Source organism: Oculina patagonica, chromosome 8, assembly GCF_052425735.1.
Source record: "Oculina patagonica isolate OP01 chromosome 8, crgOcupat, whole genome shotgun sequence".
Taxonomy (NCBI): domain Eukaryota; kingdom Metazoa; phylum Cnidaria; class Anthozoa; order Scleractinia; family Oculinidae; genus Oculina; species Oculina patagonica.
In genome coordinates this window covers 9,941,386-9,956,781 of record NC_135765.1, presented here as the reverse complement: position 1 = coordinate 9,956,781, position 15,396 = coordinate 9,941,386, and positions in this window count along the sequence as shown.

Genomic DNA, 15,396 nt, shown 5'->3' with positions numbered 1-15,396 from the left:
GCCTCCAAGTATAACTCTTAGAATCCGGATTGCGTATTCTCCAAATATCGATAAAATCGTAGTTCAGACAAATGTCTTGAAGGATTTTAACAGATTCTTTCACGGTAGGCGAACCGCCTGAACTGTCAAGATCAGGATCGTTAATCACATTAAAATCACCTCCCAATACCGCTATTTGATTAGGATGAGAAATCATGTCATCTATATTCTTTTGTAACTCTTCGAATAAGGAGAATTGTTCTTTTACTTTGTTTGGCGCATATAAATTTCCAAGAAGGTATTTAGCACCTTGTATTGTAGCGTTCAACAAGATGTAGCGCCCGTTCTCATCGGTCAAAACTGAATTCATTTCAAACTCTTAGCTGTCTTTTACAAGTATCAACACGCCACAGCTATGATTTGTACCGTGCGCAAAAAAGATTGGGCCTTTCCACTGGCACCGCCAAATGTTTTCAATTTCTTTTGTACTGTAAGTTGCTTGTAAAAAAATGATATCTGCATTTTGTTTATTTAGCCAAATCAAAACAGCTTTTCGTTTTCCGAGAGAGCGAATACCTCGAACATTTAAGGTCGCGCAGGACCCTTGCAATCATTAGTATGTATTTATTTAAAGAGTATGCACGAACAGCGACAACTGAACCCGACAACAAACGAAATATTCATGAGAATGTTTGTTTTTAAACTCTTTTGTACAAGTAATTACAAGTAATTGTTCTCAGCTTTGTGCCCCGTGCGCTGGAACATAGCGAATTATCATAAGTAGATTCACAGCTTTGAATATATCACACGTTGTTGTAAACATTGGGCGCTTTCCATTCGACCAAAAATTCTGGTTTGAGTTTCCGGAAAATTCCAGTGGCAAATGGAACAGCATTTTCCAACTTTTCCGGTTGACTGCACGGAAGGCAAAACAAAATTTGCATATGGTCAGGTAGTGCGTGTAATATGGAAATTTCTACGGCGCATTAAAATAATGCACTGTGGCCGGTTTCCTGCACACATAACTCGATATTTTTGCAAATAAAAAGGCATTCCGAGCACTGAAAATATACGCCATGAATGACATCGTGGCCACAAATACAGGGACCTTTCAAAAGGCACACTACAAGCAACAAAAATGTCGCCAACCCATAAAGTTTAATGAGCAAAACAATGGCGTAGCCTGCACGCGCGTTATAAATATTTGTACATTTCTTTGCTGCATCCTGCAAAACAACAACGAAAAACAATCGAGTTCGCCTAAATTTTTTATTTGGAGTTTCAAGAATGCTTCCTTCTCACTTATAGCTGCTTTCAGCTGCACAAGTCGCTAAGAAACTTAGGCTGAGTGTAAAATGGTAGTTTTTTCCAAAATTTACGGAAAAGAGGACAACCTCGCAAGGTAGACCCAAATTTTCGAAAACAATTTCCGGGAACTTTCAGTTCCATTTGATTTTGCTTCTGGAATTTCCGGGGTTTTCGGTTGAATGGTTCGCATTTCGGAAAGTCAACACTTTCCGGATTTTCTGGAAACTTTCCGAGCAAATTTCTGTACCATTCGTCCCTGTTCCGAAATTTTCGGAATTTTTGGTCGAATGGAAAGCGCCCATTGACTCGGAAGGTCTTCGGAAGCCTTAAAACCTGCAATCTTGTGTCCAAGTTTTCTCCGCCGATATAGAATTTCAAGAGTTGATTCGCGAGGAACATAAACTTGGTGTACGCTATTGAGCTATGACTAGAGCGAATTTTTAAATTTCCTTCTCAAAATGAAGATAGCACGTTTCAAAGTTTAGATTTCACATTTTTGCTCTCTTAGAAGCCATTAACTTGTAGCAGTTTTTGAAATAGAAAATTTCGTTCTCGTCATAGCACAAAAGAGGTTATGATTTATCACTAGGGTATATAATCATTTAATTCGGTGCGCTGTTCTAGCTTAAAACATTGGACACAAAATCGCATTATCTATCTTTTAAGGGCTTGTAACATCACAGACAACGGTCATCTCTCAGTAAAAGGACAATCATGATGTAATTCCATCATTCCCGAATATCCTTGTTAACTTTTAGAGGAATCGATGTTCAAAATGTAGTGAATTAAAGCTTTACAAGAGAGCACTCCGCCAAGAAATTTGGCTAATGAATTTATTAATGAGCAAGGGTCCCGCGCGACCTTAAGGAGAGCATTTTAAAATTAACACTAGCCTCCATAAATTGTTTTGTTACTGTGTACAAAACCAAATTTTCCTCCGTACTAGTTTGCATCAATAAAAAGAAAGGAGATTTCGAAGTAGTAGTATTACAACCTTTACAATGTATGATAGATACGCTTATCAAAGACTTCACATCTATCACATAGAACAATAAAACAAAAACAATACATAAACACAAAGAACAAAACATGCAAATTTCGAACAGTTCGAAGGCCACCAGAGTAATCTGACTGCGGCCTATGAAACTAAGACACCAAACAAAAAATAAAAGGGCAACAAGAAAAAAAAATCTCGAGTGCTTTCCTCGAGAATGGAACTCGTATCGAAAGTTTAGCAAATCTCGACCTCGTGGCCTCATGATTAGGCTCCGTCGTACCTTATTGTTAATTATCACAATATTATCTTAAGTTACACAGCTTTTCATGAGAATAATTCTTAGGAATGTCCATAACATTAAATCAATAACAGTACAGAGATTATGAAACGACCTCTCCATTAATTGTCAGCTTGTCGGGCTCAGATTTACTAAAGGATACTCTTAACCCTTTATCCTTGGCTTTCTTGAGCTTCGGCATCATCTTGCGTCTTTTCTCGATTATTTCCTGTGGGAAATCTTGGAGTATCCTGAACTCGGTATCTTTGAGTTTAAAGCCCTGTCGTAGAATTCCTTTCCCAGTCTGGGAAGCGCAAAAAGCGTGCAAGAATAGGCCTGGGTTTTCCATTGATGGACTTTCCAATCCGGTGGACCCTTTGTATCTCGATACTACGTCTTGGATCCTCAAAACCAAGCGTCGTTTCCAAGAATTCGTACAACACTGCCTTTGTGACGATGGTCTCGCCGCCTTCTTCGGCACTCGCTTTCTCGGGCTCCGGTATGCCAAAGAATTTTAGATTCTCGCGTCGACTGTACGATTCCAGGTATAAATGTTTCATGTGTAGGTTATCGATTTGTTTTTCCTTTTCCATGAGCTTACTTTGTAGCTCAGATAATTCTTCATTCAACGTTGTAAGCCCGGCATCCATCTCGTTAATCGACGAATTCATTTTGCTTGTCTTACTTTGCAGTGTTTCCACTGCCGATTCATTCTTCGAAATTCTAGATGCCATGTCTCTCAGTGTTAATTCGATGGCGTCCAAATTTTCCAGCTTCTTTAGGATCAAGTCCAGCTTGTCCGGAGAGTCAGACGTGTTTGTCATGACGAAAACCGTTTCTTGTTCGACCTCACTCAGAACTTCACACCTATCGACGTCGACGTTATTACTTTTAGGACGCTTTTCCGTTGATGAACTCGTTTCATTCGAACTTGAACTGCTCAGTCTTTGGGATCTCGTTCGCTTAATGTATGATTTCTCTTTCATAAAACGGCTGCGGGGCAAAATTTCGAAAGGCAACGCGGAGCCTACAAAGACACGACTACACGCTAGTCATGCCAGTCCCAGTCTGCGTGTCTGTCGGTGTTTTTCTGTCTGTCTTGCTCTCTGTCTGTCTGTCTGTCTGTCTGTCTGTCTGTCTGCCTCTCTTTGTTTCATAATCTCTTTTAAAGCCAGTTTACACGAACAAGTTTTGTGTGACAATTTTTATTTGCTCGTGTAGACGAGGGAAGTTGGCCATTTTTTAAGTGACAAATATAATTGCTGAGAAGCTGGCGTGTTAGCTTTTATGTGACAAATAAAAGTTGTCACATACGAAAAATTGCTCGTGTAGAAGACTCGTCACATAAAATGTGGCAAATATTGCGACAGCATATGTGGTCCCCAATCTCCCACTGGGCACATTGCGAGCGTATCTCTATGCGCAACTCTGCTGACCAAGGTCATTACTGACGCACTTAACTTTGAACTGTTGACAAATAATTGTTGTGCCATCTTCAAAATCAAATATATTTGTCACATAAAAATTGCCGGTGTAAACCCGGTATTACTTAAATACTCTCGTCCTTGGTTTACATGTATAGGCCACTTCACACACCTTATTCCCTGTATGGGCCATTTTATATATAAAAAAAATCCTTCGCATGGGGTTGCGTAAACACTATAACGAAATTTATTTCAGGGCAATAAATTATCATAACGACAAGACACAAGAAAATATCGTTACTCGAGAAAACGAAGAGAAAAACAATGACGTCAATAAATCACTTGTTGTAGCTAACTCTTTAAAACAACACCACAAACACAGGAGCCCATGGGATCCTGACAAAGAGTAGTTTTGGCTACTCAACGACGTATATTTATTAGAAGTTTATACGAACTTACACTAAGGTTTCTGAAAAGAAGGAGTCCATTATCTGACTCAAAGGGGGAAATGAATTCTTAAAAAAGGTCGATTATTAATAGAAATACGGTTAAAATAGTATAGGAATATAAATGTGAATTAAACATAGGATAATAAAAATTTCTGGCTGTATGGTTTCTTGAGAAAACCAAGAAGGTCAAGAGAGTCCAAGGGGTTACGCTTCAATCCCTTACATAAAGGGTGTTTCCGAGAGAGTTCGATGTGTGCTTAGCAGAGAAAACATAAGAACCACTTTCAAACCTGTTAAAACACTGGGCAGTATCTTTAAGAAACCAAAAGACCGCCCCGCCACAAATCAGATCAGGGGAATTGTGTACAAAGTCAAATGTAAAACATGTGATTTTGCCTATGTGGGAGAGAGCAAAAGATCATGGAATTCGCGCGGCGCAGAGCACAAGCCTGGCACAAGATCTAATTACGAAAGCGCAATAAGATTTCACGCGGAAACAACAGACCATGACATTCATCCGGATTATGTAGAAATTTTAGAAAGAAATGTCAACAATAGGAAACAACGCCTATTCCTAGAAGCGCTACATTCTATCCAGGACTGTGTGAATGAGCATGTGCATTTCCCACAAGTTTATTTAACATTGGGAACATCCCTAGAGACCGGCGGTGTATAAAATACTTATTATGCAAAACTGAACCAATTTTAACTCTGATGAAGTTAACAGAGAGTTACCGAAAATTCAGTTTTATACGTTTTTACCAACTTTTTTTAAGATCAGATACAAACCAAAATTTTTATTATGTCAAACACTGATTGCCCTAATAAATTAACATAGGATACTAAATTGTATCTCTCTTATGCTCATTTTCAAATGGAAACAGGTCTTTACAAAGGAATAAAATCAGTAACCTTCCCACGGGTGCATTTCGTCATATGGCTGCCCTAAAAGTCCTGTAAGTTTATATAGATTAAGTCAGAAAGAGCGAAAAATGCGCAGCAAACGAGTGAGTTTTCTAAAACTTTGCGGCAAGGGAATGAAAATTCGTACAAACTACTTTATGTGCTGTAATCTACTTATTTTGATTATTTATAACGAGAAATAAACCATTGTGAAATCTTAATAAGATTTTTTAATTTATAATCTGTTATATACGGCAGCGCGAACAAAAACAAAGCTGCAACATGCAGATTGATTTTCCTTACATAACATCGCTTCTCTGGTAAAACCGTTTAAAGTCGAAACTTAACAGAAAAAAATAGTTGCAAAAATTGTATACATTTTGTATACAATACCCTAACTTTCTTTCCGCGCAACGAGTTGACTCTTTTTTGTCGCGAGTAGGTTATTTTCTTTTTACTGTGAGTTTACTTATTTTTGCCGAGACTTGGTTCTCTACTCAGTGCTGTGAGTTCATTTTCTTTCGCCGTGACTCGGTATTTGTTTATCGTGAACATATTTTCCCTTGCTTTAAGTTGATTTCTTTTGCTGTGATTTTCTTTTACCATGAGTTGATTTTCATTCGCCATACTGATAAGATGATTTTTTTTTTCCGTGAGTAGACCGTAACTTGATATTCTTTTACCGTGGTTTAGTTGTTGTGCCGTAAGATATTCAGTTTAAACGAGAACGATTTTAATATGGACCACCGCACTATTAATATTTTGGTAGCCTAGGTGAATGTCGTAATCTGTTGCTCTCTCAGAGATTGGCAAAAAATGATGTCGAGAAAAAGAAAACTGAAGAAAAAGATGAATGAATGGATATTGGCACAGCAAGCCAATGGCACAAAGCTAAACATTGGCGACAAATTATTTATTAATGAAATCCAAGACCAACTGGAGCAAGGGACCGTGGAAAGAGTTAATGATTAGCTTCAGGAAGAAAGTGAGATTTGACCTTCTTTACAAAGAGGGTCGAACAGGGATATTTTTGTGATGCGGGATTAGCAGATTTGATTTTCCGTGAAACGTGAATGTGAATTTCTTTGCATAACAGCAAGATAATAAAGTAGTAGGTTACTTGATTATTTTCGTGATTCGGATAAATAAAATTTTAATATCCGTGATCCGTGATTTATTATTTTTTTACCCGTGAACCGTGCCAGTGACCGCCCCTGTAAGACCCTCCCTGAAGGCAACAGAAGAGAAAAGAGCAGAAAGCACAAAGATACGAGTCATCTTCGACGCATCAGCTAAGGAATATCAGACAATTATTAACTATACCTCGATATAACGAACATTTGGGTTGTTTTCCCTCACATTCGTTATATCGAGGTTTTCGATATAACGAACCCTCGATATAACGAGCAAATTTCCCCAGTCTCTTGGCATTTCGTTAAATCGAGGTTTCACTGTATATTGAGTAGCGGAGTTTAAACTACATACATGCCACTCTTATGTGGTGGTGGGTAACGCTGAATTGAGAGACGAAGGGAGAATATATGACAAGGAAAATTTGTGCGTGAAAGCCAAAGAAGCAAAGTTACCGAGACTTCCTTGGAGTAAACAGAAAGATACCATGGTCGTGATCTTTACCAAAGGCTCTGTACCTTGGAAACTAGTAAGAGAGAAATGCTGACTAGTTAGGCATCAGTATTTGACCGTCTTGGAGTGGCAAACCCACAGCCTGAGCAAGGAGGCTGTGGCGCCTTTGCTTCTTAGAAGTGGCGAGTCCCACAGCTTGGGTAAGACGACCTATACTAAAAATCGACTCGCAGAGAGGTTTGCGAGCAACACCCACCGTGGGATTCAGTGCTAGAAACAGAGAAACTGGTAAAACAGTGTTGCAAGTTCAAGGAATTCCTATTTGATTAAGTGAGAATTTCCTGCACTCTCGCTACAGCCAAAGAACCAGTCCACTTTTTTGTCTACATGCCTTCGGTGATACTAGTGGCACAGTAACAGCGACGGCAGTATACGGATTATTCTATAAGAGTCCGATGCAAACCAGGATCATTAACCCGAGCCATTCACCTCGAACAAGTACCAAATTTAACGGATAAACAGTTCATAAGTATCTGCACATTTTGCATCGCAAAGGAGCAAAGTCCATAAAGATCAACGCTTATAACGGTAGAAAGTTTACAGGTACACCAAAGAGGTCGAGTAAGGTGACGATCCCAACTTCACTTAGACGGTATTTTGCCAAAACACGCAATCAGTAACTGTACGCATAAATTCTCATATACATCAGATTTTTGACAGTTCTAACCATATTTCAGCTTCCATGAAGCTAATATACAACAGACTTAACCCTCGGACGTACAAGCAAACTCATACCTCCACCATCGTACAAGAGGGTGGATGGAACCCCTCCCCAGAGCTTACGTCATATTAAGGCGCAGCGAAATATTTTTTCACTAAGTAGAAAGCCCGTAGCGTACTCCCGTGACGTGACGTCATAAAAGCCGCCATCTTGGATCCGTCATCTGGGATTTCATCATTTTCTTAGAAAGTCAGAAAATAACGGAAATTGGTGCAAAATCAAGCCGGAATGCTTAAGGAATGCAAAAATAATCAAATCGTACAATTCTGTTTCAAAAAACTGGAAAAAATAAAAAAAGGTTAAAAATGATATCTGACGTTGCCGTCAAATATCATGGACACATGATTGACAGTATTAAAATTTCCGCAAGGGATAAACGTACAGCTACTGAAAGTTTCAGCATTGTAGAGTAAATCTGCTTTTCTTGTACGTCCGAGGATAACAGCAGGATAAAGAGATTAACTTTAATCCTAAACAATACAAAGAAGTTCAAAGATAGCTAGGAGTCGTTTCATCACTCGTGTTTCTTACGCAAGAGGGACTGGGTACACAGGCATCCCAGCGAAATTAACACCACTTACTCTTGGGGATGTAGGTGGGGATTACTATACAGGAGGTTATTACCAAAAGGGGATGCCTTTGTCAGACTTGAGGTATATCACTCTTTATAACCCACCCATTAATTTTCGTGCGTGCTCATTGGACAAAACGCATCACGTGGTACAAAATCGGAGGACGGGTATCAGGCAATACCCCCCGTCCGATTTGATATTTGTCGTCCGATTTTTCGGTGACAAGAACACACAAAGAGAGTTCAAAGTGTTAACATTCTATAATTTCCTATGGAAGAAAAACAAAGTACACGTTTTGTTGAATCTAGTGACGGTGAAATTAAGGAACTAGTTGCAAATGCTGTTCCGGAAAATACAAAAAAATCCACAAAATATGCTGTGAACGTATTTGAAGGTAAGGAAAAGTTACGAGTCAACGCGAACTCAAATTGAGTCATTCAAAGTTGTCGTATAGTGTAAGCTACAAAACAGAATTACAACAAAGTGTACTTACTATAAAAAAAAATCGTTCTTGTCCAACTTTTAGCATGGAGAAAAGAGAGAGAAATTCCAACTACTCTCGAAAGTATGGATCCTGAAGAATTGTCGGCCATGTTGAAACGTTTTTACGTAGAAGCAAGAAATGTTGAAGGAAAACCGTACAGTCGCAACATCATGAAAGCAATTCGTTCCGGGCTCGACAGATTTTTATCTGGTTCTCCTCAAAGAAAGCCGTTTTCTATTATTAGAGATAAGGCATTCAAACCGGCAAACGAAGCTCTTGATGCTTCACTGAAAGATCACGCGCGACAGGGGTTGATTTCGTCAACTAAGCACAAGCGCCCAATTTCGAGTGAGGACCTTGAAGCCCTTTACGCCGCCAACCAACTCGGCCCGGATAGTCCTGAGAGTCTGGTAAATACAGCATGGTTTTATACAGTTCTTTACTTTGGCAAGAGAGGCCGTGAGAACCAACGCGCGATGAAACCGGGTGACCTACTGCTAAAAACAACAACTGGTGGGCTGAAGTACTTCGTCCTGAACGAGAGAGCAACGAAACATCATCCTGGTGGTCTCAACGACAACGAAGGCGAGACGCAGTCTGTGATGATGGCATGGCCAGGAAATCCCCGTTGTCCTGTGACTTGCCTCGAGAAGTATTTGGCGAAAAGGGTGCCAAGATGCGATGCCCTGTGGCAAAAGCCAAAGAACCACAATGCGAGTTCTTTCTGTGCGTCTGACGAGATCTGGTTTTGTAACGTGCCGATGGGAAAACAAAAGCTGGAAAATCTGCTCACAGACATGTGCAAGAAAGCTAATCTTGCAGATGTCTACATTCCCCATTGCATTCGTGCTACGTCGGTCACCGTACTTAAAGCTGCCGGTTTAGAAAATTGCCGAGTGAAGAGCGTAACGGGCCACGCCAGTGATAAATCCATCGAGGCTTACAATGCTCGACCAACCATCGAGCAACAGTTTGAATCATCCGCGATCGTAAGTCGGTTTATCACACAGCAGAACGCAGTTCAGCCTGTACATCCAGCTGTTTCTCTTCAAACTACTCCATCGTTTTCAGCCACGTCCTCTGCCGCCATTCAGCAACAAAGTCAAGTTCATCACCAGCAATCCACTTTCAATGTGAATCCATCTGCTCCAAACTTCGCAAATTCTGTGTTCCATGGCTGTAATTTCTTTTTCAGTCCACCCAAAGACAACTGAACTGATTTCATTTCCCCCCAAGACTTTTAACACGTTTTTTGACCGGTTTCTTTGAACAGCGCAATAGTAAAATTATTATAAAAGCGCCGAGTTTTCGAGTTTTTGATCTAGGGGGCGTTGCGAGAGCATGTTTGACATGACAATCTGTCAAGTTTTAATCCAATCACAGTTTGAATAAAATGAATTCAACCAATCAATGGTACTTGCTTACGTCATTTGCAATCGTCATCCGATCGCCACTGGCTTTTTTTTTCAAGTGCTTTCTGAGACGCGGGTGAAAATTAATCGGAGGGTAATAAAATAAATAAACCCCTTTCTGGCTTGCTGGTATGTCGGCGGATAATGCCCTTGGCTGAGAGATTGTCCTCATAATTTCACATTTGCCCTCGAAGCTTCGCTTCTCGGCCAAATGATTATTTTTCGGACAATCTCTCAGCCGCGGGCATTATCCGCCGACATACCAGCCGCCTGAAGGGGCTTATTTACTAAATATATGTCTGCCTGTCTGTTTTTCTGTCCACCTCTCTGCCTGCTGCATGCCTGCCTACCTGTCTGTGTGTCTGTGTGTCTGTTTGTCTGTATGTCGGTCGGCCTGTTTATCCGAGTCTCTCTGTGTCTGTCAGTAAAAATGCCGCTGAATTACAGAATACTTCTTAAAAGTTGCTCGTATCAAATAATTAAAGTTTTAACTGTCTTGGGCCACAAAATAATTATTTGGCGAAAAATCTGCCATTTGCAATTGGTGGCCTGATGCAAATAGGACAATATCTCAATGTATATAATTTGCTTATCCAGCTTACCCTCGATTACTGTGATAAATTACGGATTAATTTAAGGAAAAACTACCGTTAAGTTTTGAAAGTATCTACCATTGTTACAGTCACATTTAACAGCGTTTTCCGTTCATTACTTCTGGTGGTTAGCTTTGTTCGAGGGGTCGATAGTTTTAATCAACTTAAATGTGTGGCATATAAGAGTCGATCTGTCTCATTGTAATCGTTCAACATGTGATTTTGTTTTTTGCAGGTTCCTTATCCAGAACAAAATAGAAGTGCTGCCAGAAGGAATATTTGAAAACTTATCAAGTGTATATAATTTGTAAGTACATGCATCTGACAAGTATTCAATTAAGGAGGCTATTAACGGTTTTCAGCACTTTCCATCTCTTAAACTTTGATGGATCAGTACTGCAAACCTTTAACAGTTGCCCCTACAGTATATAATGGTACCAAACAAATGCCCAATCATCGGTAACAACACTTTAACTTGTTAAAAACTGCTTAAAACTGGATAATGATAAAAATGATTACAACGTTTTGCAAAGCTAACAGGGGCAGAGAATAACTGGATATTGTGCTTGAACTTTATCCTTCGTGACGAATATAAAACCGACTGACTTATTGACTTGCTCGTACCAAATCTCGTTCCATAAACTAAACTGATTAACTGAGGGTTTGTGCTTCGATTACTGGTATTTTACGTTGTTCTTTTTAACCCGTCTTGTCTGTTTCTCTGGCTGGCGGAATTTTATTGAATTAAAAAATGGTAAAAATATTGTTATAACGAGAATATTTAAAACTAGCTCATATCAAATAAATTAGTTTTAATCGCCTCAAAAACTAAATTTACAAGTACTACTTCTGATTATAACGTTGCCAACTTTGGCTATTCTCGTGACTTAAGTTAGGAGTTACGAATATCGAAGAAGTCTACGCTGCCAAATCTCTCGGTATTTAGACTGTCGAGGGATACCTAAATTTGGCGAAAAAGGGTTCATCTGCAGTGGGTGGCACGAGGCGAATAGTACAATATGTTAATAAAAACCCTTTCATTAGCCAGCCCTTACTTATCAAAAGGTCCCCCAAACAGAGACTGTACAGAATTAAGGCTGGAAGCCCTAATTCTGATCACACTTTAAAATAATTAATGACCCTTGTTACTTTCCGATTGAACAACGTTTTCCTTCCGTTACTTCCAGTGGGTCGCTACTCATATTCGAAGGGTCAATACTTTTTACTAGGTTTAATGTTTGGCGTGTATAGCCGATCTTTCTTACAATAATCGTGTCACATGTGAAAACATACACATCGGTAGGTAAAAATATAAACATAAGCATAACTGCAATTTGGTGGTACAAAAAGTATGGCAATTTGGAGACCAAGTTTAAATTGAAGAATTTGTTAAAAATAATTAACATCAGAAAAGAATAATTACTGTATCATCCTCGATACATGTCATTGCATTTTTATTCCCCAAAAGTCTTATAACTCTTGAGATTGCTACTTATGGTGAAGTTTTATTGCTACTTACGGATGGTCGCTGCCTTTAGGGGATCGTTTATGGTTTATGGTTTGATATAAAGTCAAAGAAAGTCTGTGATAAGCTTGGATTGACTAAAAAAACTCAAAGAGCTAAGCGTAAAGCGATATTTTGGTTTAAATTACAGCGGTTGAAGTTGCAACCTAGTTAAATTACATTTTTCTTTTAAGTCAAGGTACTAATTCAATACAACATGAGCAACAGTAAATTAAATATTAATTTATCATTACCAATAACAGGTGGCTTGAAAAAGAGCTTGACTTCTTGGGGACATCCTCGCATATTTTTTCTGTACCAGATTCACTGAAACTTATATATTTCAGGTTTACTAGCTGTAAGAATATATGACGGATACAGAAAAAACGAATTATTTCAATTGGTAGCATTATATCTTTAACGTCAAAACAATCTCATTGATTTTTCAAATGTTTTGCAGTCATAAAACAAAACTAAAAACAATGCAACAACAACAACGAAATGATCAATTTGATAGCAAACAGGGACAATATCAGCTAATGTTAACGGTATACATAAATGCTCGCAGTTAAACCGCAGACATATAAAACAGCTGTCTGCCAGTTAATATATCCCTAACAAAATAAAACTCACGATAATTGGCCCGTTCAAAACATCATATACGGGGGACGTTAATTATGGAATACCTTACCTAATTAACTGTTGTTACTACAGTTACTGTTAGTACAGTTGGGAATACCTGGTATGGCTCCCGTTGGTGCGTAATAATCTGGTTCAGTGGTATCCAGGGCATTTATTCCTTGTCTTTGTTTGTGTCCTTGGCCAGCACGTTTGGCTTGTCTACTGCTAGTCTTGGTCTTTTGGCCAGAACGACACACCTGGCTCCAATAGTTCCACTTGCCACAACCCTTGCAACTTGTTCCATGTACTTTACAGAGTGATTGTGGAGACATGTCATTAAAGTTCCCACAATGTCCATATCTGGTCTCTTGTGATTTTTGGGGATCCTGTGCTGGTCGTTCCCGCGTATTTCCACCATGTCTCAAGGCATTTACTGTGGTGTCTTGGCTGCCACGCATATCTTGTCGCTGGTTGCTTGTCGCCTTCTGAGTTTTTGCAGTGTCAATCGCCTTGTCGAGTGTGAGGGTCACATTGTGTTCCAGGAGCTTCGACTGTACACGCGGGTTGTTAGATCCGAAGATTAGCGCGTCGATGATATGCTCTTTAGGGCTTGTGTACTTGCACTCTTTCACTTTGAGGCGAAACTTTTTGAGAAAGGAGTCGACAGTTTCTCCCGGTTCCTGTTTTAATCCTGTTCAGACCAGGGGGCGTTGAGGCCGGCGCTGACTTTGAACGCTAATAAATTTTTCAGGATTCAACCAAACGCTGCTAAACTTTGCGAGTTTATCTAAAAATTATCTAAGAATGATTTGGAAGAATAAGTTGTTGTGTCAGGTACTTTCCGTCGCCATGGCAACGACATTTTGACAGGCATATTTTCCCAAAATTTTTGTGTTTCTTTTTATGAAAATCTACTGTAATGCAATTATTTTCACCTTTTTACGGTTTTTTGCATGGTCTTACTGATTTTGAATACTTTGCAGTAATTTGGGTGGTTTTCTGGCGTTTTGAAAAATTTTTGACATCCAAAATGGCGGTTGTTTTGACATCATGATGTTATTACCACGTGATGTGGCATCATCCCACGTGACGTATACCAAAAGATAGATATTCGGACCTTTTATTCATCCTATAAGTTTCATTATGATTGCTTAAATGTTCTCGAAGTTACATAAGGTGTGTGTGTGGGGGGGGGGCGCCCCCGGTCTCCCCCCCGATCCCAGAAGGTGCAAAAAGCCCAGTCTGAATAGGATTAAGGTGCGAAGCTTGTATCGCGACAATCTGAAGTTACTTTTGGGCGCTACGTATTCCTTAAACTTTTCCCAGTAAGTGCTGAGCTTTTGTTTTCATCGGCTGCGAGCGACCACGTGGAGACCAGCTTGATGCCTTCTTCGCCTGACCATATTAACAGATAACTAACTGGCCCTTCTTAGCATTTGTCCTTTATGGGACCAGAGAAGTATAGCTCACACATGTTTTAGAATTTTTTGAGTGCTTGAGGCACGTCCGATGAAGACCAATCCATGCGTGGAGTTGGTAGACCAGCAAGTTCAACCATGTTTGTTTTCGCTGTGGTTTGCGATGCGATGTGTTCAGCTCAGTCAAAGCGTGAAAGTGCACCGGCCTGTGCCTGAATTCGCTTAAATATCCTGACGAAGTTATTGGTCGTCAGCTTCTGACAGCATGTTGTGGTTTCGGGTCCGTGGAATCAGGATTTATGTACAATCATTAGGAGAACAAGCTCAGATCAACACATTTTAATCTCTACCGAGAGGAGCTGGAACGTAGTGCGCATGTACATAGGTCCGCAGATCATGCCCAGTAATGGCACTACATACTATAACAAGAACGATTTTAGCTTTTTTGCGTATTTCTTTATAACACTTTGTCCTTATGAGCTTTAAACCGTAACTATCGACATATTTACTAGAGTAAATATCTATTCTGCATTAAATATTTACTTATTATTAATTTTACTCGACTTAAAGTGTAAATTGAATTATGTAATTCGGAGTAAAAAATAATGGTATGAACAGTTTTCTTCAGGTCAGTTCTGTCCGTCCTTTCTACCCATCGGTCTTGCCTATTGCCTCGTTCGAACTATCTCTTTTTCGGATGGAATCTAGTTTACAGTATTGAACAACGTTTACCCTCTCTTTGCAAGCTGACGCCGTTGCTTTCGAAAGAGAAATATACGCATACATAGCGTTACGAACATGAACACATAACGTTACGTTTTGTTAATATTCTGTAGACTGTCATAAATGTGAAAGTCCTTTTCTTTATTGTCACTTTAACGGTTTTTATGAACGTTAGCTTTCGTTTCATTTTTTACAGGGGCCTTAGCGACAATCAAATCGAAGTGCTGCCTCAAGGAATATTTCAAAACTTATCACAACTAAGGAGATTGTGAGTACATGCATCTGGCAAGTATTTAATTAAATATCTTAGGAAAATTGTCTTCAGAATACCATCGAAGTGCAAATCATAAATTGTCACAGAAAATTG